Source organism: Scyliorhinus torazame, chromosome 3 (genome assembly GCF_047496885.1).
Source record: "Scyliorhinus torazame isolate Kashiwa2021f chromosome 3, sScyTor2.1, whole genome shotgun sequence".
Classification (NCBI taxonomy): Eukaryota; Metazoa; Chordata; class Chondrichthyes; order Carcharhiniformes; family Scyliorhinidae; genus Scyliorhinus; species Scyliorhinus torazame.
In genome coordinates this window covers 365282164-365307960 of record NC_092709.1, presented here as the reverse complement: position 1 = coordinate 365307960, position 25797 = coordinate 365282164, and positions in this window count along the sequence as shown.

Sequence of the window (25797 nt, the reverse complement as noted above, 5' to 3'; positions counted from 1 at the left end):
TGTCCCTCTCAGGCTGTGCCATGTCTCTCAGGCTGTGCCATCTTTCTATCAGGCTGTGCCATGTCTCTCTCAGACTGTGCCATGTCTCTCTCAGAATGTGCCATGTCTCTCTCAGACTGTGCCATGTCCCTCTCAGACTGTTCCATGTCTCTCTCAGAATGTGCCATATCTCTCAGACTGTTCCATGTCCCTCTCAGACTGTGCCATGTCTCTCTCAGAATGTGCCATGTCCCTCTCAGACTGTGCCATGTCCCTCTCAGACTGTGCCATGTCTCTCTCAGACTGTGCCATGTCTCTCTCAGACTGTGCCATGTCTCTCTCAGAATGTGCCATGTCCCTCTGAGACTGTGCCATGTCCCTCTAGACTGTGCCATGTCTCTCAGATTGTGCCATGTCTCTCTCAGAATGTGCCATGTCTCTCTCAGACTGTGCCGTGTCCCTCTCAGACTGTGCCATGTCCCTCTCAGACTGTGCCATGTCTCTCTCAGACTGTGCCGTGTCCCTCTCAGACTGTGCCATGTCTCTCTGAGACTGTGCCATGTCTCTGTCAGACTGTGCCATGTCTCTCTCAGACTGTGCCATGTCTCTCTCAGACTGTGCCATGTCCCTCTCAGACTGTTCCATCTCCCTCTAGACTGTGCCATGTCTCTCTCAGACTGTGCCATGTCCCTCTCAGACTGTGCCATGTCCCTCTCAGACTGTGCCATGTCTCTCTCAGAATGTGCCATATCTCTCAGACTGTTCCATGTCCCTCTAGACTGTGCCGTGTCCCTCTCAGACTGTGCCGTGTCCCTCTCAGACTGTGCCATGTCTCTCTCAGACTGTGCCATGTCCCTCTCAGACTGTGCCATGTCCCTCTAGACTGTGCCATGTCTCTCTCAGACTGTGCCTTGTCCCTCTCAGACTGTTCCATGTCCCTCTCAGGCTGTGCCATGTCCCTCTCAGACTGTGCCAAGTCCCTCTTAGACTCTGAAATGTCTCGTTCAGACTGTGCCATGTCCTTCTCAGACTGTGCCATGTCTCAGACTGTGCCATGTCTCGCTTACACGGTGCCATGTCCCTCTAGACTGTGCCGTGTCCCTCTCAGACTGTGCCGTGTCCCTCTCAGACTGTGCCATGTCTCTCTCAGACTGTGCCATGTCCTTCTCAGACTGTGCCATGTCTCTCTCAGACTGTGCCATGTCTCTCAGACAGTGCCATGTCACTCTCAGACAGTGCCATGTCACTCTCAGACAGTGCCATGTCTCTCAGACTGTGCCATGTCTCTCTCAGACTGTGCCATGTCTCTCTCAGACTGTGCCATGTCTCTCTCAGACTGTGCCATGTCTCTCTCAGACTGTGCCATGTCTCTCAGACAGTGCCATGTCACTCTCAGACTGTGCCATGTCTCTCAGACTGTGCCATGTCCCTCTCAGACTGTGCCATGTCCCTCTCAGACTGTGCCATGTCTCTCTCAGACTGTGCCATGTCCCTCTCAGACTGTGCCATGTCTCTCTCAGACTGTGCCATATATCTCTAGACTGTGCCATGTCCCTCTCAGGCTGTGCCATGTCTCTCAGACTGTGCCATGTCTCTCTCAGACTGTGCCATGCCCATTTCAGACTGTGCCATGTCCCTCTAGACTGTGCCATATATCTCTGAGACTGTGCCATGTCTCTCTCAGACTGTGCCATGTCCCTCTCAGGCTGTGCCATGTCTCTCAGACTGTGCCATGTGTCACAGACTGTGCCATCCCCCTTTCAGACTGTGCCATGTCCCTCTAGACTGTGCCATATATCTCTAGACTGTGCCATGTCTCTCTCAGACTGTGCCATGTCTATCAGACTGTGCCATGTCTCTCTCAGACTGTGCCATGTGTCTCTCAGACTGTGCCATGTCTCTCAGACTGTGCCATGTCTCGTTCAGCCTGTGCCATGTCTCGTTCAGACTGTGCCATGTCTCTCAGACTGTGCCATGTCTCTCTCAGACTGAGTCGTGTCTATCAGACTGTGCCATGTCTCTCACAGGCTGTGCCATGTCTCTCTCAGACTGTGCCATGTCTCCCTCTGACTGTATTATGTCTCTCTCAGACTGTGTCGTGTCTATCAGACTGTGCCATGTCTCTTTCAGACTGTGCCATGTCTCTCTCAGACTGTGCCATGTCTCTCTCTCTGACTGTGTTATGTCTCTCTCAGACTGTGTCGTGTCTATCAGACTGTGCCATGTCCCTCTCAGACTGTGCATTGTCTCTGTCAGGCTGTGCCATGTCTCTCTCAGACTGTGCCATGTCTCTCTCTGACTGCATTATGTCTCTCTCAGACTGTGCCATGTCTCTCTCAGACTGTGCCATGTCCCTCAGACTGTGCCATGTCTCTCAGACTGTGCCATGTCTCTCTCAGACTGTGCCATGTCTCTCTCAGACTGTGCCATGTCTCTCAGACTGTGCCATGTCACTCTCAGACTGTGCCATGTCCCTCTCAGGCTATGCCATGTCTCTCAGACTGTGCCATGTCCCTCTCAGGCTGTGCCATGTCCCTCTCAGGCTGTGCCATGTCTCTCAGGCTGTGCCATGTCCCTCTCAGGCTGTGCCATGTCTCTCAGACTGTGCCATGTCCCTCTCAGACTGTGCCATGTCTCTCAGACTGTGCCATGTCTCTCAGGCTGTGCCATGTCCCTCTCAGGCTGTGCCATGTCTCTCAGACTGTGCCATGTCCCTCTCAGGCTGTGCCATGTCTCTCTCAGACTGTGCCATGTCCCTCTCAGGCTGTGCCATGTTCCTCTCAGGCTGTGCCATGTCTCTCAGACTGTGCCATGTCCCACTAGACTGTGCCATGTCCCACTCAGGCTGTGCCATGTCCCTCTTAGGCTGTGCCATGTCCCTCTTAGGCTGTGCCATGTCTCTCAGACTGTGCCATGTCCCACTAAACTGTGCCATGTCCCTCGAGACTGTGCCATGTCCCTCTCAGGCTGTGCCATGTCTCTCAGACTGTGCCATGTCTCTCTCAGACTGTGCCATGTCCCTCTCAGGCTGTGCCATGTCTCTCTCAGGCTGTGCCATGTCTCTCTCAGACTGTGCCATGTCTCTCTCAGAATGTGCCATGTCTCTCTCAGGCTGTGCCATCTCTCTATCAGGCTGTGCCATGTCTCTCTCAGACTGTGCCATGTCTCTCTCAGAATGTGCCATGTCCCTCTCAGGCTGTGCCATGTCTCTCAGGCTGTGCCATCTTTCTATCAGGCTGTGCCATGTCTCTCTCAGACTGTGCCATGTCACTCTCAGAATGTGCCATGTCCCTCTCAGGCTGTGCCATGTCTCTCAGGCTGTGCCATCTTTCTATCAGGCTGTGCCATGTCTCTCTCAGACTGTGCCATGTCTCTCTCAGAATGTGCCATGTCCCTCTGAGACTGTGCCATGTCCCTCTCAGACTGTTCCATGTCTCTCTCAGAATGTGCCATATCTCTCAGACTGTTCCATGTCCCTCTCAGACTGTGCCATGTCTCTCTCAGAATGTGCCATGTCCCTCTCAGACTGCGCCATGTCCCTCTCAGACTGTGCCATGTCTCTCTCAGACTGTGCCATGTCTCTCTCAGACTGTGCCATGTCTCTCTCAGAATGTGCCATGTCCCTCTGAGACTGTGCCATGTCCCTCTAGACTGTGCCATGTCTCTCAGATTGTGCCATGTCTCTCTCAGAATGTGCCATGTCTCTCTCAGACTGTGCCGTGTCCCTCTCAGACTGTGCCATGTCCCTCTCAGACTGTGCCATGTCTCTCTCAGAATTTGCCATGTCTCTCTCAGACTGTGCCGTGTCCCTCTCAGACTGTGCCATGTCTCTCTGAGACTGTGCCATGTCTCTGTCAGACTGTGCCATGTCTCTCTCAGACTGTGCCATGTCCCTCTCAGACTGTTCCATCTCCCTCTAGACTGTGCCATGTCTCTCTCAGACTGTGCCATGTCCCTCTCAGACTGTGCCATGTCCCTCTCAGACTGTGCCATGTCTCTCTCAGAATGTGCAATGTCTCTCTCAGACTGTTCCATGTCCCTCTCAGACTGTGCCGTGTCCCTCTCAGACTGTGCCGTGTCCCTCTCAGACTGTGCCATGTCTCTCTCAGACTGTGCCATGTCCCTCTCAGACTGTGCCATGTCCCTCTAGACTGTGCCGTGTCTCTCTCAGACTGTGCCTTGTCCCTCTCAGACTGTTCCATGTCCCTCTCAGGCTGTGCCATGTCCCTCTCAGACTGTGCCAAGTCCCTCTCAGACTCTGCAATGTCTCGTTCAGACTGTGCCATGTCCTTCTCAGACTGTGCCATGTCTCAGACTGTGCCATGTCTCGCTTACACGGTGCCATGTCCCTCTAGACTGTGCCGTGTCCCTCTCAGACTGTGCCGTGTCCCTCTCAGACTGTGCCATGTCTCTCTCAGACCGTGCCATGTCCTTCTCAGACTGTGCCATGTCTCTCTCAGACTGTGCCATGTCTCTCAGACAGTGCCATGTCACTCTCAGACAGTGCCATGTCACTCTCAGACAGTGCCATGTCTCTCTCAGACTGTGCCATGTCTCTCTCTCTGACTGTGTTATGTCTCTCTCAGACTGTGTCGTGTCTATCAGACTGTGCCATGTCCCTCTCAGACTGTGCATTGTCTCTCTCAGGCTGTGCCATGTCTCTCTCAGACTGTGCCATGTCTCTCTCTGACTGCATTATGTCTCTCTCAGACTGTGCCATGTCTCTCTCAGACTGTGCCATGTCCCTCAGACTGTGCCATGTCTCTCAGACTGTGCCATGTCTCTCTCAGACTGTGCCATGTCTCTCTCAGACTGTGCCATGTCTCTCAGACTGTGCCATGTCACTCTCAGACTGTGCCATGTCCCTCTCAGGCTATGCCATGTCTCTCAGACTGTGCCATGTCCCTCTCAGGCTGTGCCATGTCCCTCTCAGGCTGTGCCATGTCTCTCAGGCTGTGCCATGTCCCTCTCAGGCTGTGCCATGTCTCTCAGACTGTGCCATGTCCCTCTCAGACTGTGCCATGTCTCTCAGACTGTGCCATGTCTCTCAGGCTGTGCCATGTCCCTCTCAGGCTGTGCCATGTCTCTCAGACTGTGCCATGTCCCTCTCAGGCTGTGCCATGTCTCTCTCAGACTGTGCCATGTCCCTCTCAGGCTGTGCCATGTTCCTCTCAGGCTGTGCCATGTCTCTCAGACTGTGCCATGTCCCACTAGACTGTGCCATGTCCCACTCAGGCTGTGCCATGTCCCTCTTAGGCTGTGCCATGTCCCTCTTAGGCTGTGCCATGTCTCTCAGACTGTGCCATGTCACACTAAACAGTGCCATGTCCCTCGAGACTGTGCCATGTCCCTCTCAGGCTGTGCCATGTCTCTCAGACTGTGCCATGTCTCTCTCAGACTGTGCCATGTCCCTCTCAGGTTGTGCCATGTCTCTCTCAGGCTGTGCCATGTCTCTCTCAGACTGTGCCATGTCTCTCTCAGACTGTGCCATGTCTCTCTCAGAATGTGCCATGTCTCTCTCAGACTGTGCCATGTCCCTACAGACTGTGCCATGTCTCTCTCAGAATGTGCCATGTCCCTCTCAGGCTGTGCCATGTCTCTCAGGCTGTGCCATCTTTCTATCAGGCTGTGCCATGTCTCTCTCAGACTGTGCCATGTCTCTCTCAGAATGTGCCATGTCTCTCTCAGACTGTGCCATGTCCCTCTCAGACTGTTCCATGTCTCTCTCAGAATGTGCCATATCTCTCAGACTGTTCCATGTCCCTCTCAGACTGTGCCATGTCTCTCTCAGAATGTGCCATGTCCCTCTCAGACTGTGCCATGTCCCTCTCAGACTGTGCCATGTCTCTCTCAGACTGTGCCATGTCTCTCTCAGACTGTGCCATGTCTCTCTCAGAATGTGCCATGTCCCTCTGAGACTGTGCCATGTCCCTCTAGACTGTGCCATGTCTCTCAGATTGTGCCATGTCTCTCTCAGAATGTGCCATGTCTCTCTCAGACTGTGCCGTGTCCCTCTCAGACTGTGCCATGTCCCTCTCAGACTGTGCCATGTCTCTCTCAGACTGTGCCGTGTCCCTCTCAGACTGTGCCATGTCTCTCTGAGACTGTGCCATGTCTCTGTCAGACTGTGCCATGTCTCTCTCAGACTGTGCCATGTCTCTCTCAGACTGTGCCATGTCCCTCTCAGACTGTTCCATCTCCCTCTAGACTGTGCCATGTCTCTCTCAGACTGTGCCATGTCCCTCTCAGACTGTGCCATGTCCCTCTCAGACTGTGCCATGTCTCTCTCAGAATGTGCCATATCTCTCAGACTGTTCCATGTCCCTCTAGACTGTGCCGTGTCCCTCTCAGACTGTGCCGTGTCCCTCTCAGACTGTGCCATGTCTCTCTCAGACTGTGCCATGTCCCTCTCAGACTGTGCCATGTCCCTCTAGACTGTGCCATGTCTCTCTCAGACTGTGCCTTGTCCCTCTCAGACTGTTCCATGTCCCTCTCAGGCTGTGCCATGTCCCTCTCAGACTGTGCCAAGTCCCTCTTAGACTCTGAAATGTCTCGTTCAGACTGTGCCATGTCCTTCTCAGACTGTGCCATGTCTCAGACTGTGCCATGTCTCGCTTACACGGTGCCATGTCCCTCTAGACTGTGCCGTGTCCCTCTCAGACTGTGCCGTGTCCCTCTCAGACTGTGCCATGTCTCTCTCAGACTGTGCCATGTCCTTCTCAGACTGTGCCATGTCTCTCTCAGACTGTGCCATGTCTCTCAGACAGTGCCATGTCACTCTCAGACAGTGCCATGTCACTCTCAGACAGTGCCATGTCTCTCAGACTGTGCCATGTCTCTCTCAGACTGTGCCATGTCTCTCTCAGACTGTGCCATGTCTCTCTCAGACTGTGCCATGTCTCTCTCAGACTGTGCCATGTCTCTCAGACAGTGCCATGTCACTCTCAGACTGTGCCATGTCTCTCAGACTGTGCCATGTCCCTCTCAGACTGTGCCATGTCCCTCTCAGACTGTGCCATGTCTCTCTCAGACTGTGCCATGTCCCTCTCAGACTGTGCCATGTCTCTCTCAGACTGTGCCATATATCTCTAGACTGTGCCATGTCCCTCTCAGGCTGTGCCATGTCTCTCAGACTGTGCCATGTCTCTCTCAGACTGTGCCATGCCCATTTCAGACTGTGCCATGTCCCTCTAGACTGTGCCATATATCTCTGAGACTGTGCCATGTCTCTCTCAGACTGTGCCATGTCCCTCTCAGGCTGTGCCATGTCTCTCAGACTGTGCCATGTGTCACAGACTGTGCCATCCCCCTTTCAGACTGTGCCATGTCCCTCTAGACTGTGCCATATATCTCTAGACTGTGCCATGTCTCTCTCAGACTGTGCCATGTCTATCAGACTGTGCCATGTCTCTCTCAGACTGTGCCATGTGTCTCTCAGACTGTGCCATGTCTCTCAGACTGTGCCATGTCTCGTTCAGCCTGTGCCATGTCTCGTTCAGACTGTGCCATGTCTCTCAGACTGTGCCATGTCTCTCTCAGACTGAGTCGTGTCTATCAGACTGTGCCATGTCTCTCACAGGCTGTGCCATGTCTCTCTCAGACTGTGCCATGTCTCCCTCTGACTGTATTATGTCTCTCTCAGACTGTGTCGTGTCTATCAGACTGTGCCATGTCTCTTTCAGACTGTGCCATGTCTCTCTCAGACTGTGCCATGTCTCTCTCTCTGACTGTGTTATGTCTCTCTCAGACTGTGTCGTGTCTATCAGACTGTGCCATGTCCCTCTCAGACTGTGCATTGTCTCTCTCAGGCTGTGCCATGTCTCTCTCAGACTGTGCCATGTCTCTCTCTGACTGCATTATGTCTCTCTCAGACTGTGCCATGTCTCTCTCAGACTGTGCCATGTCCCTCAGACTGTGCCATGTCTCTCAGACTGTGCCATGTCTCTCTCAGACTGTGCCATGTCTCTCTCAGACTGTGCCATGTCTCTCAGACTGTGCCATGTCACTCTCAGACTGTGCCATGTCCCTCTCAGGCTATGCCATGTCTCTCAGACTGTGCCATGTCCCTCTCAGGCTGTGCCATGTCCCTCTCAGGCTGTGCCATGTCTCTCAGGCTGTGCCATGTCCCTCTCAGGCTGTGCCATGTCTCTCAGACTGTGCCATGTCCCTCTCAGACTGTGCCATGTCTCTCAGACTGTGCCATGTCTCTCAGGCTGTGCCATGTCCCTCTCAGGCTGTGCCATGTCTCTCAGACTGTGCCATGTCCCTCTCAGGCTGTGCCATGTCTCTCTCAGACTGTGCCATGTCCCTCTCAGGCTGTGCCATGTTCCTCTCAGGCTGTGCCATGTCTCTCAGACTGTGCCATGTCCCACTAGACTGTGCCATGTCCCACTCAGGCTGTGCCATGTCCCTCTTAGGCTGTGCCATGTCCCTCTTAGGCTGTGCCATGTCTCTCAGACTGTGCCATGTCCCACTAAACTGTGCCATGTCCCTCTCAGGCTGTGCCATGTCTCTCAGACTGTGCCATGTCTCTCTCAGACTGTGCCATGTCCCTCTCAGGCTGTGCCATGTCTCTCTCAGGCTGTGCCATGTCTCTCTCAGACTGTGCCATGTCTCTCTCAGAATGTGCCATGTCTCTCTCAGGCTGTGCCATCTCTCTATCAGGCTGTGCCATGTCTCTCTCAGACTGTGCCATGTCTCTCTCAGAATGTGCCATGTCCCTCTCAGGCTGTGCCATGTCTCTCAGGCTGTGCCATCTTTCTATCAGGCTGTGCCATGTCTCTCTCAGACTGTGCCATGTCACTCTCAGAATGTGCCATGTCCCTCTCAGGCTGTGCCATGTCTCTCAGGCTGTGCCATCTTTCTATCAGGCTGTGCCATGTCTCTCTCAGACTGTGCCATGTCTCTCTCAGAATGTGCCATGTCCCTCTGAGACTGTGCCATGTCCCTCTCAGACTGTTCCATGTCTCTCTCAGAATGTGCCATATCTCTCAGACTGTTCCATGTCCCTCTCAGACTGTGCCATGTCTCTCTCAGAATGTGCCATGTCCCTCTCAGACTGCGCCATGTCCCTCTCAGACTGTGCCATGTCTCTCTCAGACTGTGCCATGTCTCTCTCAGACTGTGCCATGTCTCTCTCAGAATGTGCCATGTCCCTCTGAGACTGTGCCATGTCCCTCTAGACTGTGCCATGTCTCTCAGATTGTGCCATGTCTCTCTCAGAATGTGCCATGTCTCTCTCAGACTGTGCCGTGTCCCTCTCAGACTGTGCCATGTCCCTCTCAGACTGTGCCATGTCTCTCTCAGAATTTGCCATGTCTCTCTCAGACTGTGCCGTGTCCCTCTCAGACTGTGCCATGTCTCTCTGAGACTGTGCCATGTCTCTGTCAGACTGTGCCATGTCTCTCTCAGACTGTGCCATGTCCCTCTCAGACTGTTCCATCTCCCTCTAGACTGTGCCATGTCTCTCTCAGACTGTGCCATGTCCCTCTCAGACTGTGCCATGTCCCTCTCAGACTGTGCCATGTCTCTCTCAGAATGTGCAATGTCTCTCTCAGACTGTTCCATGTCCCTCTCAGACTGTGCCGTGTCCCTCTCAGACTGTGCCGTGTCCCTCTCAGACTGTGCCATGTCTCTCTCAGACTGTGCCATGTCCCTCTCAGACTGTGCCATGTCCCTCTAGACTGTGCCATGTCTCTCTCAGACTGTGCCTTGTCCCTCTCAGACTGTTCCATGTCCCTCTCAGGCTGTGCCATGTCCCTCTCAGACTGTGCCAAGTCCCTCTCAGACTCTGCAATGTCTCGTTCAGACTGTGCCATGTCCTTCTCAGACTGTGCCATGTCTCAGACTGTGCCATGTCTCGCTTACACGGTGCCATGTCCCTCTAGACTGTGCCGTGTCCCTCTCAGACTGTGCCGTGTCCCTCTCAGACTGTGCCATGTCTCTCTCAGACCGTGCCATGTCCTTCTCAGACTGTGCCATGTCTCTCTCAGACTGTGCCATGTCTCTCAGACAGTGCCATGTCACTCTCAGACAGTGCCATGTCACTCTCAGACAGTGCCATGTCTCTCAGACTGTGCCATGTCTCTCTCAGACTGTGCCATGTCTCTCTCAGACTGTGCCATGTCTCTCTCAGACTGTGCCATGTCTCTCTCAGACTGTGCCATGTCTCTCAGACAGTGCCATGTCACTCTCAGACTGTGCCATGTCTCTCAGACTGTGCCATGTCCCTCTCAGACTGTGCCATGTCCCTCTCAGACTGTGCCATGTCTCTCTCAGACTGTGCCATGTCCCTCTCAGACTGTGCCATGTCTCTCTCAGACTGTGCCATATATCTCTAGACTGTGCCATGTCCCTCTCAGGCTGTGCCATGTCTCTCAGACTGTGCCATGTCTCTCTCAGACTGTGCCATGCCCATTTCAGACTATGCCATGTCCCTCTAGACTGTGCCATATATCTCTGAGACTGTGCCATGTCTCTCTCAGACTGTGCCATGTCCCTCTCAGGCTGTGCCATGTCTCTCAGACTGTGCCATGTGTCACAGACTGTGCCATCCCCCTTTCAGACTGTGCCATGTCCCTCTAGACTGTGCCATATATCTCTAGACTGTGCCATGTCTCTCTCAGACTGTGCCATGTCTATCAGACTGTGCCATGTCACTCTCAGACTGTGCCATGTCTCTCAGACTGTGCCATGTCCCTCTCAGACTGTGCCATGTCCTTCTCAGACTGTGCCATGTCTCTCTCAGACTGTGCCATGTCTCGCTTACACGGTGCCATGTCCCTCTAGACTGTGCCGTGTCCCTCTCAGACTGTGCCGTGTCCCTCTCAGACTGTGCCATGTCTCTCTCAGACTGTGCCATGTCCTTCTCAGACTGTGCCATGTCTCTCTCAGACTGTGCCATGTCTCTCAGACAGTGCCATGTCACTCTCAGACAGTGCCATGTCACTCTCAGACAGTGCCATGCCTCTCTCAGACTGTGCCATGTCTCTCTCAGACTGTGCCATGTCTCTCTCAGACTGTGCCATGTCTCTCTCACACTGTGCCATGTCTCTCTCAGACTGTGCCATGTCTCTCAGACAGTGCCATGTCACTCTCAGACTGTGCCATGTCTCTCAGACTGTGCCATGTCCCTCTCAGACTGTGCCATGTCCCTCTCAGACTGTGCCATGTCTCTCTGAGACTGTGCCATGTCTCTCTCAGACTGTGCCATGTCCCTCTCAGACTGTGCTATGTCTCTCTCAGACTGTGCCATATATCTCTAGACTGTGCCATGTCCCTCTCAGGCTGTGCCATGTCTCTCAGACTGTGCCATGACTCTCTCAGACTATGCCATGCCCCTTTCAGACTGTGCCATGTCCCTCTAGACTGTGCCATATATCTCTGAGACTGTGCCATGTCTCTCTCAGACTGTGCTATGTCCCTCTCAGGCTGTGCCATGTCTCTCAGACTGTGCCATGTGTCACAGACTGTGCCATCCCCCTTTCAGACTGTGCCATGTCCCTCTAGACTGTGCCATATATCTCTAGACTGTGCCATGTCTCTCTCAGACTGTGCCATGTCTATCAGACTGTGCCATGTCTCTCTCAGACTGTGCCATGTGTCTCTCAGACTGTGCCATGTCTCTCAGACTGTGCCATGTCTCGTTCAGCCTGTGCCATGTCTCGTTCAGACTGTGCCATGTCTCTCAGACTGTGCCATGTCTCTCTCAGACTGAGTCGTGTCTATCAGACTGTGCCATGTCTCTCACAGGCTGTGCCATGTCTCTCACAGGCTGTGCCATGTCTCCCTCTGACTGTATTCTGTCTCTCTCAGACTGTGTCGTGTCTATCAGACTGTGCCATGTCTCTTTCAGGCTGTGCCATGTCTCTCTCAGACTGTGCCATGTCTCTCTCTGACTGTGTTATGTCTCTCTCAGACTGTGTCGTGTCTATCAGACTGTGCCATGTCCCTCTCAGACTGTGCATTGTCTCTCTCAGGCTGTGCCATGTCTCTCTCAGACTGTGCCATGTCTCTCTCTGACTGCATTATGTCTCTCTCAGACTGTGCCATGTCTCTCTCAGACTGTGCCATTTCCCTCAGACTGTGCCATGTCTCTCAGACTGTGCCATGTCTCTCTCAGACTGTGCCATGTCTCTCTCAGACTGTGCCATGTCTCTCAGACTGTGCCATGTCTCTCTCAGACTGTGCCATGTCCCTCTCAGGCTGTGCCATGTCTCTCAGACTGTGCCATGTCCCTCTCAGGCTGTGCCATGTCCCTCTCAGGCTGTGCCATGTCTCTCAGGCTGTGCCATGTCCCTCTCAGGCTGTGCCATGTCTCTCAGACTGTGCCATGTCCCTCTCAGACTGTGCCATGTCTCTCAGACTGTGCCATGTCTCTCAGGCTGTGCCATGTCCCTCTCAGGCTGTGCCATGTCTCTCAGACTGTGCCATGTCCCTCTCAGGCTGTGCCATGTCTCTCTCAGACTGTGCCATGTCCCTCTCAGGCTGTGCCATGTTCCTCTCAGGCTGTGCCATGTCTCTCAGACTGTGCCATGTCCCACTAGACTGTGCCATGTCCCTCTAGACTGTGCCATGTCCCTCTCAGGCTGTGCCATGTCTCTCAGACTGTGCCATGTCTCTCTCAGACTGTGCCATGTCCCTCTCAGGCTGTGCCATGTCTCTCTCAGGCTGTGCCATGTCTCTCTCAGACTGTGCCATGTCCCACTAGACTGTGCCATGTCCCTCTAGACTGTGCCATGTCCCTCTCAGGCTGTGCCATGTCTCTCAGACTGTGCTATGTCTCTCTCAGACTGTGCCATGTCCCTCTCAGACTGTGCCATGTCTCTCAGACTGTGCCATGTCTCTCTCAGACTGTGCCATGTCCCTCTAGACTGTGCCATGTCCCTCTCAGGCTGTGCCATGTCTCTCAGACTGTGCCATGTCTCTCTCAGACTGTGCCATGTCCCTCTCAGGCTGTGCCATGTCTCTCAGACTGTGCCATGTCCCTCTCAGCATGTGCCATGCCTCTCTCAGACTGTGCCATGTCCCTCTCAGGCTGTGCCATGTCTCTCAGGCTGTGCCATGTCCCTCTCAGGCTGTGCCATGCCTCTCTCAGACTGTGCCATGTCTCTGTCAGACTGTGCCATGTCCCTCTCAGGCTGTGCCATGTCTCTCAGGCTGTGCCATGTCCCTCTCAGGCTGTGCCATGTCTCTCTCAGGCTGTGTCATGTCCCTCTCGACTGTGGCATGTCTCTCAGGCCGTGCCATGTCCCTCTAGACTGTGCCATGTCCCTCTAGACTGTGCCATGTCCCTCTAGACTGTGCCATGTCCCTCTCAGGCTGTGCCATGTTCTTCTCAGGCTGTTCCATGTCTCTCTCAGACTGTGCCATGTCCCTCTCAGGCTGTGCCATGTCACTCAGACTGTGCCATGTCTCGTTCAGCCTGTGCCATGTCTCGTTCAGACTGTGCCATGTCTCTCAGACTGTGCCATGTCTCTCTCAGACTGAGTCGTGTCTATCAGACTGTGCCATGTCTCTCACAGGCTGTGCCATGTCTCTCTCAGACTGTGCCATGTCTCCCTCTGACTTTATTATGTCTCTCTCAGACTGTGTCGTGTCTATCAGACTGTGCCATGTCTCTTTCAGGCTGTGCCATGTCTCTCTCAGACTGTGCCATGTCTCTCTCTCTGACTGTGTTATGTCTCTCTCAGACTGTGTCGTGTCTATCAGACTGTGCCATGTCCCTCTCAGACTGTGCATTGTCTCTCTCAGGCTGTGCCATGTCTCTCTCAGACTGTGCCATGTCTCTCTCTGACTGCATTATGTCTCTCTCAGACTGTGCCATGTCTCTCTCAGACTGTGCCATGTCCCTCAGACTGTGCCATGTCTCTCAGACTGTGCCATGTCTCTCTCAGACTGTGCCATGTCTCTCTCAGACTGTGCCATGTCTCTCAGACTGTGCCATGTCACTCTCAGACTGTGCCATGTCCCTCTCAGGCGATGCCATGTCTCTCAGACTGTGCCATGTCCCTCTCAGGCTGTGCCATGTCCCTCTCAGGCTGTGCCATGTCTCTCAGGCTGTGCCATGTCCCTCTCAGGCTGTGCCATGTCTCTCAGACTGTGCCATGTCCCTCTCAGACTGTGCCATGTCTCTCAGACTGTGCCATGTCTCTCAGGCTGTGCCATGTCCCTCTCAGGCTGTGCCATGTCTCTCAGACTGTGCCATGTCCCTCTCAGGCTGTGCCATGTCTCTCTCAGACTGTGCCATGTCCCTCTCAGGCTGTGCCATGTTCCTCTCAGGCTGTGCCATGTCTCTCAGACTGTGCCATGTCTCTCTCAGACTGTGCCATGTCCCTCTCAGGCTGTGCCATGTCTCTCTCAGGCTGTGCCATGTCTCTCTCAGACTGTGCCATGTCTCTCTCAGAATGTGCCATGTCTCTCTCAGGCTGTGCCATCTCTCTATCAGGCTGTGCCATGTCTCTCTCAGACTGTGCCATGTCTCTCTCAGAATGTGTCATGTCCCTCTGAGACTGTGCCATGTCCCTCTCAGACTGTGCCATGTCCCTACAGACTGTGCCATGTCTCTCTCAGACTGTGCCATGTCCCTCTCAGGCTGTGCCATGTCTCTCAGGCTGTGCCATCTTTCTATCAGGCTGTGCCATGTCTCTCTCAGACTGTGCCATGTCTCTCTCAGAATGTGCCATGTCCCTCTGAGACTGTGCCATGTCCCTCTCAGACTGTGCCATGTCCCTCTAAACTGTGCCATGTCTCTCTCAGGTTGTGTCATGTCTCTCAGACTGTGCCATGTCTCTCTCAGAATGTGCCATGTCTCTCTCAGACTGTGCCGTGTCCCTCTCAGACTGTGCCATGTCTCTCTGAGACTGTGCCATGTCTCTGTCAGACTGTGCCATGTCTCTCTCAGACTGTGCCATGTCTCTCTCAGACTGTGCCATGTCCCTCTCAGACTGTTCCATCTCCCTCTAGACTGTGCCATGTCTCTCTCAGACTGTGCCATGTCCCTCTCAGACTGTGCCATGTCCCTCTCAGACTGTGCCATGTCTCTCTCAGAATGTGCCATGTCTCTCTCAGACTGTTCCATGTCCCTCTAGACTGTGCCGTGTCCCTCTCAGACTGTGCCGTGTCCCTCTCAGACTGTGCCATGTCTCTCTCAGACTGTGCCATGTCCCTCTCAGACTGTGCCATGTCCCTCTAGACTGTGCCATGTCTCTCTCAGACTGTGCCTTGTCCCTCTCAGACTGTTCCATGTCCCTCTCAGGCTGTGCCATGTCCCTCTCAGACTGTGCCAAGTCCCTCTTAGACTCTGAAATGTCTCGTTCAGACTGTGCCATGTCCTTCTCAGACTGTGCCATGTCTCAGACTGTGCCATGTCTCGCTTACACGGTGCCATGTCCCTCTAGACTGTGCCGTGTCCCTCTCAGACTGTGCCGTGTCCCTCTCAGACTGTGCCATGTCTCTCTCAGACTGTGCCATGTCCTTCTCAGACTGTGCCATGTCTCTCTCAGACTGTGCCATGTCTCTCAGACAGTGCCATGTCACTCTCAGACAGTGCCATGTCACTCTCAGACAGTGCCATGTCTCTCTCAGACTGTGCCATGTCTCTCTCAGACTGTGCCATGTCTCTCTCAGACTGTGCCATGTCTCTCTCAGACTGTGCCATGTCTCTCTCAGACTGTGCCATGTCTCTCAGACAGTGCCATGTCACTCTCAGACTGTGCCATGTCTCTCAGACTGTGCCATGTCCCTCTCAGACTGTGCCATGTCCCTCTCAGACTGTGCCATGTCTCTCTGAGACTGTGCCATGTCTCTCTCAGACTGTGCCATGTCCCTCTCAGACTGTGCTATGTCTCTCTCAGACTGTGCCATATATCTCTAGACTGTGCCATGTCCCTCTCAGTCTGTGCCATGTCTCTCAGACTGTGCCATGTCTCTCTCAGACTGTGCCATGCCCCTTTCAGACTGTGCCATGTCCCTCTAGACTGTGCCATATATCTCTGAGACTGTGCCATGTCTCTCTCAAACTGTGCTATGTCCCACTCAGGCTGTGCCATGTCTCTCAGACTGTGCCATGTGTCACAGACTGTGCCATCCCCCTTTCAGACTGTGCCATGTCCCTCTAGACTGTGCCATATATCTCTAGACTGTGCCATGTCTCTCTCAGACTGTGCCATGTCTATCAGACTGTGCCATGTCTCTCTCAGACTGTGCCATGTGTCTCTCAGACTGTGCCATGTCTCTCAGACTGTGCCATGTCTCGTTCAGCCTGTGCCATGTCTCGTTCAGACTGTTCCATGTCTCTCAGACTGTGCCATGTCTCTCTCAGACTGAGTCGTGTCTATCAGACTGTGCCATGTCTCTCACAGGCTGTGCCATGTCTCTCTCAGACTGTGCCATGTCTCCCTCTGACTGTATTATGTCTCTCTCAGACTGTGTCGTGTCTATCAGACTGTGCCATGTCTCTTTCAGGCTGTGCCATGTCTCTCTCAGACTGTGCCATGTCTCTCTCTGACTGTGTTATGTCTCTCTCAGACTGTGTCGTGTCTATCAGACTGTGCCATGTCCCTCTCAGACTGTGCATTGTCTCTCTCAGGCTGTGCCATGTCTCTCTCAGACTGTGCCATGTCTCTCTCTGACTGGATTATGTCTCTCTCAGACTGTGCCATGTCTCTCTCAGACTGTGCCATGTCCCTCAGACTGTGCCATGTCTCTCTCAGACTGTGCCATGTCTCTCTCTGACTGCATTATGTCTCTCTCAGACTGTGCCATGTCTCTCTCAGACTGTGCCATGTCCCTCAGACTGTGCCATGTCTCTCAGACTGTGCCATGTCTCTCTCAGACTGTGCCATGTCTCTCTCAGACTGTGCCATGTCTCTCAGACTGTGCCATGTCTCTCTCAGACTGTGCCATGTCCCTCTCAGGCTGTGCCATGTCTCTCAGACTGTGCCATGTCCCTCTCAGGCTGTGCCATGTCCCTCTCAGGCTGTGCCATGTCTCTCAGGCTGTGCCATGTCCCTCTCAGGCTGTGCCATGTCTCTCAGACTGTGCCATGTCCCTCTCAGACTGTGCCATGTCTCTCAGACTGTGCCATGTCTCTCAGGCTGTGCCATGTCCTTCTCAGGCTGTGCCATGTCTCTCAGACTGTGCCATGTCCCTCTCAGGCTGTGCCATGTTCCTCTCAGGCTGTGCCATGTCTCTCAGACTGTGCCATGTCCCACTAGACTGTGCCATGTCCCTCTAGACTGTGCCATGTCCCTCTCAGGCTATGCCATGTCTCTCAGACTGTGCCATGTCTCTCTCAGACTGTGCCATGTCCCTCTCAGGCTGTGCCATGTCTCTCTCAGGCTGTGCCATGTCTCTCTCAGACTGTGCCATGTCCCACTAGACTGTGCCATGTCCCTCTAGACTGTGCCATGTCCCTCTCAGGCTGTGCCATGTCTCTCAGACTGTGCTATGTCTCTCTCAGACTGTGCCATGTCCCTCTCAGACTGTGCCATGTCTCTCAGACTGTGCCATGTCTCTCTCAGACTGTGCCATGTCCCTCTAGACTGTGCCATGTCCCTCTCAGGCTGTGCCATGTCTCTCAGACTGTGCCATGTCTCTCTCAGACTGTGCCATGTCCCTCTCAGGCTGTGCCATGTCTCTCAGACTGTGCCATGTCCCTGTCAGCATGTGCCATGCCTCTCTCTGACTGTGCCATGTCCCTCTCAGGCTGTGCCATGTCTCTCAGGCTGTGCCATGTCCCTCTCAGGCTGTGCCATGCCTCTCTCAGACTGTGCCATGTCTCTCTCAGACTGTGCCATGTCCCTCTCAGACTGTGCCATGTCTCTCTCAGACTGTGCCATGTCTCTCAGACAGTGCCATGTCACTCTCAGACAGTGCCATGTCACTCTCAGACAGTGCCATGCCTCTCTCAGACTGTGCCATGTCTCTCTCAGACTGTGCCATGTCTCTCTCAGACTGTGCCATGTCTCTCTCACACTGTGCCATGTCTCTCTCAGACTGTGCCATGTCTCTCAGACAGTGCCATGTCACTCTCAGACTGTGCCATGTCTCTCAGACTGTGCCATGTCCCTCTCAGACTGTGCCATGTCCCTCTCAGACTGTGCCATGTCTCTCTGAGACTGTGCCATGTCTCTCTCAGACTGTGCCATGTCCCTCTCAGACTGTGCTATGTCTCTCTCAGACTGTGCCATATATCTCTAGACTGTGCCATGTCCCTCTCAGGCTGTGCCATGTCTCTCAGACTGTGCCATGACTCTCTCAGACTGTGCCATGCCCCTTTCAGACTGTGCCATGTCCCTCTAGACTGTGCCATATATCTCTGAGACTGTGCCATGTCTCTCTCAGACTGTGCTATGTCTCTCTCAGGCTGTGCCATGTCTCTCAGACTGTGCCATGTGTCACAGACTGTGCCATCCCCCTTTCAGACTGTGCCATGTCCCTCTAGACTGTGCCATATATCTCTAGACTGTGCCATGTCTCTCTCAGACTGTGCCATGTCTATCAGACTGTGCCATGTCTCTCTCAGACTGTGCCATGTGTCTCTCAGACTGTGCCATGTCTCTCAGACTGTGCCATGTCTCGTTCAGGCTGTGCCATGTCTCTCTCAGACTGTGCCATGTCTCTCTCTGACTGTGTTATGTCTCTCTCAGACTGTGTCGTGTCTATCAGACTGTGCCATGTCCCTCTCAGACTGTGCATTGTCTCTCTCAGGCTGTGCCATGTCTCTCTCAGACTGTGCCATGTCTCTCTCTGACTGCATTATGTCTCTCTCAGACTGTGCCATGTCTCTCTCAGACTGTGCCATTTCCCTCAGACTGTGCCATGTCTCTCAGACTGTGCCATGTCTCTCTCAGACTGTGCCATGTCTCTCTCAGACTGTGCCATGTCTCTCAGACTGTGCCATGTCTCTCTCAGACTGTGCCATGTCCCTCTCAGGCTGTGCCATGTCTCTCAGACTGTGCCATGTCCCTCTCAGGCTGTGCCATGTCCCTCTCAGGCTGTGCCATGTCTCTCAGGCTGTGCCATGTCCCTCTCAGGCTGTGCCATGTCTCTCAGACTGTGCCATGTCCCTCTCAGACTGTGCCATGTCTCTCAGACTGTGCCATGTCTCTCAGGCTGTGCCATGTCCCTCTCAGGCTGTGCCATGTCTCTCAGACTGTGCCATGTCCCTCTCAGGCTGTGCCATGTCTCTCTCAGACTGTGCCATGTCCCTCTCAGGCTGTGCCATGTTCCTCTCAGGCTGTGCCATGTCTCTCAGACTGTGCCATGTCCCACTAGACTGTGCCATGTCCCTCTAGACTGTGCCATGTCCCTCTCAGGCTGTGCCATGTCTCTCAGACTGTGCCATGTCTCTCTCAGACTGTGCCATGTCCCTCTCAGGCTGTGCCATGTCTCTCTCAGGCTGTGCCATGTCTCTCTCAGACTGTGCCATGTCCCACTAGACTGTGCCATGTCCCTCTAGACTGTGCCATGTCCCTCTCAGGCTGTGCCATGTCTCTCAGACTGTGCTATGTCTCTCTCAGACTGTGCCATGTCCCTCTCAGACTGTGCCATGTCTCTCAGACTGTGCCATGTCTCTCTCAGACTGTGCCATGTCCCTCTAGACTGTGCCATGTCCCTCTCAGGCTGTGCCATGTCTCTCAGACTGTGCCATGTCTCTCTCAGACTGTGCCATGTCCCTCTCAGGCTGTGCCATGTCTCTCAGACTGTGCCATGTCCCTCTCAGCATGTGCCATGCCTCTCTCAGACTGTGCCATGTCCCTCTCAGGCTGTGCCATGTCTCTCAGGCTGTGCCATGTCCCTCTCAGGCTGTGCCATGCCTCTCTCAGACTGTGCCATGTCTCTGTCAGACTGTGCCATGTCCCTCTCAGGCTGTGCCATGTCTCTCAGGCTGTGCCATGTCCCTCTCAGGCTGTGCCATGTCTCTCTCAGGCTGTGTCATGTCCCTCTCGACTGTGGCATGTCTCTCAGGCCGTGCCATGTCCCTCTAGACTGTGCCATGTCCCTCTAGACTGTGCCATGTCCCTCTCAGGCTGTGCCATGTTCCTCTCAGGCTGTTCCATGTCTCTCTCAGACTGTGCCATGTCCCTCTCAGGCTGTGCCATGTCACTCAGACTGTGCCATGTCTCGTTCAGCCTGTGCCATGTCTCGTTCAGACTGTGCCATGTCTCTCAGACTGTGCCATGTCTCTCTCAGACTGTGCCATGTCTATCAGACTGTGCCATGTCTCTCTCAGACTGTGCCATGTGTCTCTCAGACTGTGCCATGTCTCTCAGACTGTGCCATGTCTCGTTCAGCCTGTGCCATGTCTCGTTCAGACTGTTCCATGTCTCTCAGACTGTGCCATGTCTCTCTCAGACTGAGTCGTGTCTATCAGACTGTGCCATGTCTCTCACAGGCTGTGCCATGTCTCTCTCAGACTGTGCCATGTCTCCCTCTGACTGTATTATGTCTCTCTCAGACTGTGTCGTGTCTATCAGACTGTGCCATGTCTCTTTCAGGCTGTGCCATGTCTCTCTCAGACTGTGCCATGTCTCTCTCTGACTGTGTTATGTCTCTCTCAGACTGTGTCGTGTCTATCAGACTGTGCCATGTCCCTCTCAGACTGTGCATTGTCTCTCTCAGGCTGTGCCATGTCTCTCTCAGACTGTGCCATGTCTCTCTCTGACTGGATTATGTCTCTCTCAGACTGTGCCATGTCTCTCTCAGACTGTGCCATGTCCCTCAGACTGTGCCATGTCTCTCTCAGACTGTGCCATGTCTCTCTCTGACTGCATTATGTCTCTCTCAGACTGTGCCATGTCTCTCTCAGACTGTGCCATGTCCCTCAGACTGTGCCATGTCTCTCAGACTGTGCCATGTCTCTCTCAGACTGTGCCATGTCTCTCTCAGACTGTGCCATGTCTCTCAGACTGTGCCATGTCTCTCTCAGACTGTGCCATGTCCCTCTCAGGCTGTGCCATGTCTCTCAGACTGTGCCATGTCCCTCTCAGGCTGTGCCATGTCCCTCTCAGGCTGTGCCATGTCTCTCAGGCTGTGCCATGTCCCTCTCAGGCTGTGCCATGTCTCTCAGACTGTGCCATGTCCCTCTCAGACTGTGCCATGTCTCTCAGACTGTGCCATGTCTCTCAGGCTGTGCCATGTCCTTCTCAGGCTGTGCCATGTCTCTCAGACTGTGCCATGTCCCTCTCAGGCTGTGCCATGTTCCTCTCAGGCTGTGCCATGTCTCTCAGACTGTGCCATGTCCCACTAGACTGTGCCATGTCCCTCTAGACTGTGCCATGTCCCTCTCAGGCTATGCCATGTCTCTCAGACTGTGCCATGTCTCTCTCAGACTGTGCCATGTCCCTCTCAGGCTGTGCCATGTCTCTCTCAGGCTGTGCCATGTCTCTCTCAGACTGTGCCATGTCCCACTAGACTGTGCCATGTCCCTCTAGACTGTGCCATGTCCCTCTCAGGCTGTGCCATGTCTCTCAGACTGTGCTATGTCTCTCTCAGACTGTGCCATGTCCCTCTCAGACTGTGCCATGTCTCTCAGACTGTGCCATGTCTCTCTCAGACTGTGCCATGTCCCTCTAGACTGTGCCATGTCCCTCTCAGGCTGTGCCATGTCTCTCAGACTGTGCCATGTCTCTCTCAGACTGTGCCATGTCCCTCTCAGGCTGTGCCATGTCTCTCAGACTGTGCCATGTCCCTGTCAGCATGTGCCATGCCTCTCTCTGACTGTGCCATGTCCCTCTCAGGCTGTGCCATGTCTCTCAGGCTGTGCCATGTCCCTCTCAGGCTGTGCCATGCCTCTCTCAGACTGTGCCATGTCTCTCTCAGACTGTGCCACGTCCCTCTCAGACTGTGCCATGTCTCTCTCAGACTGTGCCATGTCCTTCTCAGACTGTGCCATGTCTCTCTCAGACTGTGCCATGTCTCTCAGACAGTGCCATGTCACTCTCAGACAGTGCCATGTCACTCTCAGACAGTGCCATGCCTCTCTCAGACTGTGCCATGTCTCTCTCAGACTGTGCCATGTCTCTCTCAGACTGTGCCATGTCTCTCTCACACTGTGCCATGTCTCTCTCAGACTGTGCCATGTCTCTCAGACAGTGCCATGTCACTCTCAGACTGTGCCATGTCTCTCAGACTGTGCCATGTCCCTCTCAGACTGTGCCATGTCCCTCTCAGACTGTGCCATGTCTCTCTGAGACTGTGCCATGTCTCTCTCAGACTGTGCCATGTCCCTCTCAGACTGTGCTATGTCTCTCTCAGACTGTGCCATATATCTCTAGACTGTGCCATGTCCCTCTCAGGCTGTGCCATGTCTCTCAGACTGTGCCATGACTCTCTCAGACTGTGCCATGCCCCTTTCAGACTGTGCCATGTCCCTCTAGACTGTGCCATATATCTCTGAGACTGTGCCATGTCTCTCTCAGACTGTGCTATGTCCCTCTCAGGCTGTGCCATGTCTCTCAGACTGTGCCATGTGTCACAGACTGTGCCATCCCCCTTTCAGACTGTGCCATGTCCCTCTAGACTGTGCCATATATCTCTAGACTGTGCCATGTCTCTCTCAGACTGTGCCATGTCTATCAGACTGTGCCATGTCTCTCTCAGACTGTGCCATGTGTCTCTCAGACTGTGCCATGTCTCTCAGACTGTGCCATGTCTCGTTCAGCCTGTGCCATGTCTCGTTCAGACTGTGCCATGTCTCTCAGACTGTGCCATGTCTCTCTCAGACTGAGTCGTGTCTATCAGACTGTGCCATGTCTCTCACAGGCTGTGCCATGTCTCTCTCAGACTGTGCCATGTCTCCCTCTGACTGTATTCTGTCTCTCTCAGACTGTGTCGTGTCTATCAGACTGTGCCATGTCTCTTTCAGGCTGTGCCATGTCTCTCTCAGACTGTGCCATGTCTCTCTCTGACTGTGTTATGTCTCTCTCAGACTGTGTCGTGTCTATCAGACTGTGCCATGTCCCTCTCAGACTGTGCATTGTCTCTCTCAGGCTGTGCCATGTCTCTCTCAGACTGTGCCATGTCTCTCTCTGACTGCATTATGTCTCTCTCAGACTGTGCCATGTCTCTCTCAGACTGTGCCATTTCCCTCAGACTGTGCCATGTCTCTCAGACTGTGCCATGTCTCTCTCAGACTGTGCCATGTCTCTCTCAGACTGTGCCATGTCTCTCAGACTGTGCCATGTCTCTCTCAGACTGTGCCATGTCCCTCTCAGGCTGTGCCATGTCTCTCAGACTGTGCCATGTCCCTCTCAGGCTGTGCCATGTCCCTCTCAGGCTGTGCCATGTCTCTCAGGCTGTGCCATGTCCCTCTCAGGCTGTGCCATGTCTCTCAGACTGTGCCATGTCCCTCTCAGACTGTGCCATGTCTCTCAGACTGTGCCATGTCTCTCAGGCTGTGCCATGTCCCTCTCAGGCTGTGCCATGTCTCTCAGACTGTGCCATGTCCCTCTCAGGCTGTGCCATGTCTCTCTCAGACTGTGCCATGTCCCTCTCAGGCTGTGCCATGTTCCTCTCAGGCTGTGCCATGTCTCTCAGACTGTGCCATGTCCCACTAGACTGTGCCATGTCCCTCTAGACTGTGCCATGTCCCTCTCAGGCTGTGCCATGTCTCTCAGACTGTGCCATGTCTCTCTCAGACTGTGCCATGTCCCTCTCAGGCTGTGCCATGTCTCTCTCAGGCTGTGCCATGTCTCTCTCAGACTGTGCCATGTCCCACTAGACTGTGCCATGTCCCTCTAGACTGTGCCATGTCCCTCTCAGGCTGTGCCATGTCTCTCAGACTGTGCTATGTCTCTCTCAGACTGTGCCATGTCCCTCTCAGACTGTGCCATGTCTCTCAGACTGTGCCATGTCTCTCTCAGACTGTGCCATGTCCCTCTAGACTGTGCCATGTCCCTCTCAGGCTGTGCCATGTCTCTCAGACTGTGCCATGTCTCTCTCAGACTGTGCCATGTCCCTCTCAGGCTGTGCCATGTCTCTCAGACTGTGCCATGTCCCTCTCAGCATGTGCCATGCCTCTCTCAGACTGTGCCATGTCCCTCTCAGGCTGTGCCATGTCTCTCAGGCTGTGCCATGTCCCTCTCAGGCTGTGCCATGCCTCTCTCAGACTGTGCCATGTCTCTGTCAGACTGTGCCATGTCCCTCTCAGGCTGTGCCATGTCTCTCAGGCTGTGCCATGTCCCTCTCAGGCTGTGCCATGTCTCTCTCAGGCTGTGTCATGTCCCTCTCGACTGTGGCATGTCTCTCAGGCCGTGCCATGTCCCTCTAGACTGTGCCATGTCCCTCTAGACTGTGCCATGTCCCTCTAGACTGTGCCATGTCCCTCTCAGGCTGTGCCATGTTCCTCTCAGGCTGTTCCATGTCTCTCTCAGACTGTGCCATGTCCCTCTCAGGCTGTGCCATGTCACTCAGACTGTGCCATGTCTCGTTCAGCCTGTGCCATGTCTCGTTCAGACTGTGCCATGTCTCTCAGACTGTGCCATGTCTCTCTCAGACTGAGTCGTGTCTATCAGACTGTGCCATGTCTCTCACAGGCTGTGCCATGTCTCTCTCAGACTGTGCCATGTCTCCCTCTGACTTTATTATGTCTCTCTCAGACTGTGTCGTGTCTATCAGACTGTGCCATGTCTCTTTAAGGCTGTGCCATGTCTCTCTCAGACTGTGCCATGTCTCTCTCTCTGACTGTGTTATGTCTCTCTCAGACTGTGTCGTGTCTATCAGACTGTGCCATGTCCCTCTCAGACTGTGCATTGTCTCTCTCAGGCTGTGCCATGTCTCTCTCAGACTGTGCCATGTCTCTCTCTGACTGCATTATGTCTCTCTCAGACTGTGCCATGTCTCTCTCAGACTGTGCCATGTCCCTCAGACTGTGCCATGTCTCTCAGACTGTGCCATGTCTCTCTCAGACTGTGCCATGTCTCTCTCAGACTGTGCCATGTCTCTCAGACTGTGCCATGTCACTCTCAGACTGTGCCATGTCCCTCTCAGGCGATGCCATGTCTCTCAGACTGTGCCATGTCCCTCTCAGGCTGTGCCATGTCCCTCTCAGGCTGTGCCATGTCTCTCAGGCTGTGCCATGTCCCTCTCAGGCTGTGCCATGTCTCTCAGACTGTGCCATGTCCCTCTCAGACTGTGCCATGTCTCTCAGACTGTGCCATGTCTCTCAGGCTGTGCCATGTCCCTCTCAGGCTGTGCCATGTCTCTCAGACTGTGCCATGTCCCTCTCAGGCTGTGCCATGTCTCTCTCAGACTGTGCCATGTCCCTCTCAGGCTGTGCCATGTTCCTCTCAGGCTGTGCCATGTCTCTCAGACTGTGCCATGTCCCTCTCAGACTGTGCCATGTCCCTCTCAGACTGTGCCATGTCTCTCTGAGACTGTGCCATGTCTCTCTCAGACTGTGCCATGTCCCTCTCAGACTGTGCTATGTCTCTCTCAGACTGTGCCATATATCTCTAGACTGTGCCATGTCCCTCTCAGGCTGTGCCATGTCTCTCAGACTGTGCCATGACTCTCTCAGACTGTGCCATGCCCCTTTCAGACTGTGCCATGTCCCTCTAGACTGTGCCATATATCTCTGAGACTGTGCCATGTCTCTCTCAGACTGTGCTATGTCCCTCTCAGGCTGTGCCATGTCTCTCAGACTGTGCCATGTGTCACAGACTGTGCCATCCCCCTTTCAGACTGTGCCATGTCCCTCTAGACTGTGCCATATATCTCTAGACTGTGCCATGTCTCTCTCAGACTGTGCCATGTCTATCAGACTGTGCCATGTCTCTCTCAGACTGTGCCATGTGTCTCTCAGACTGTGCCATG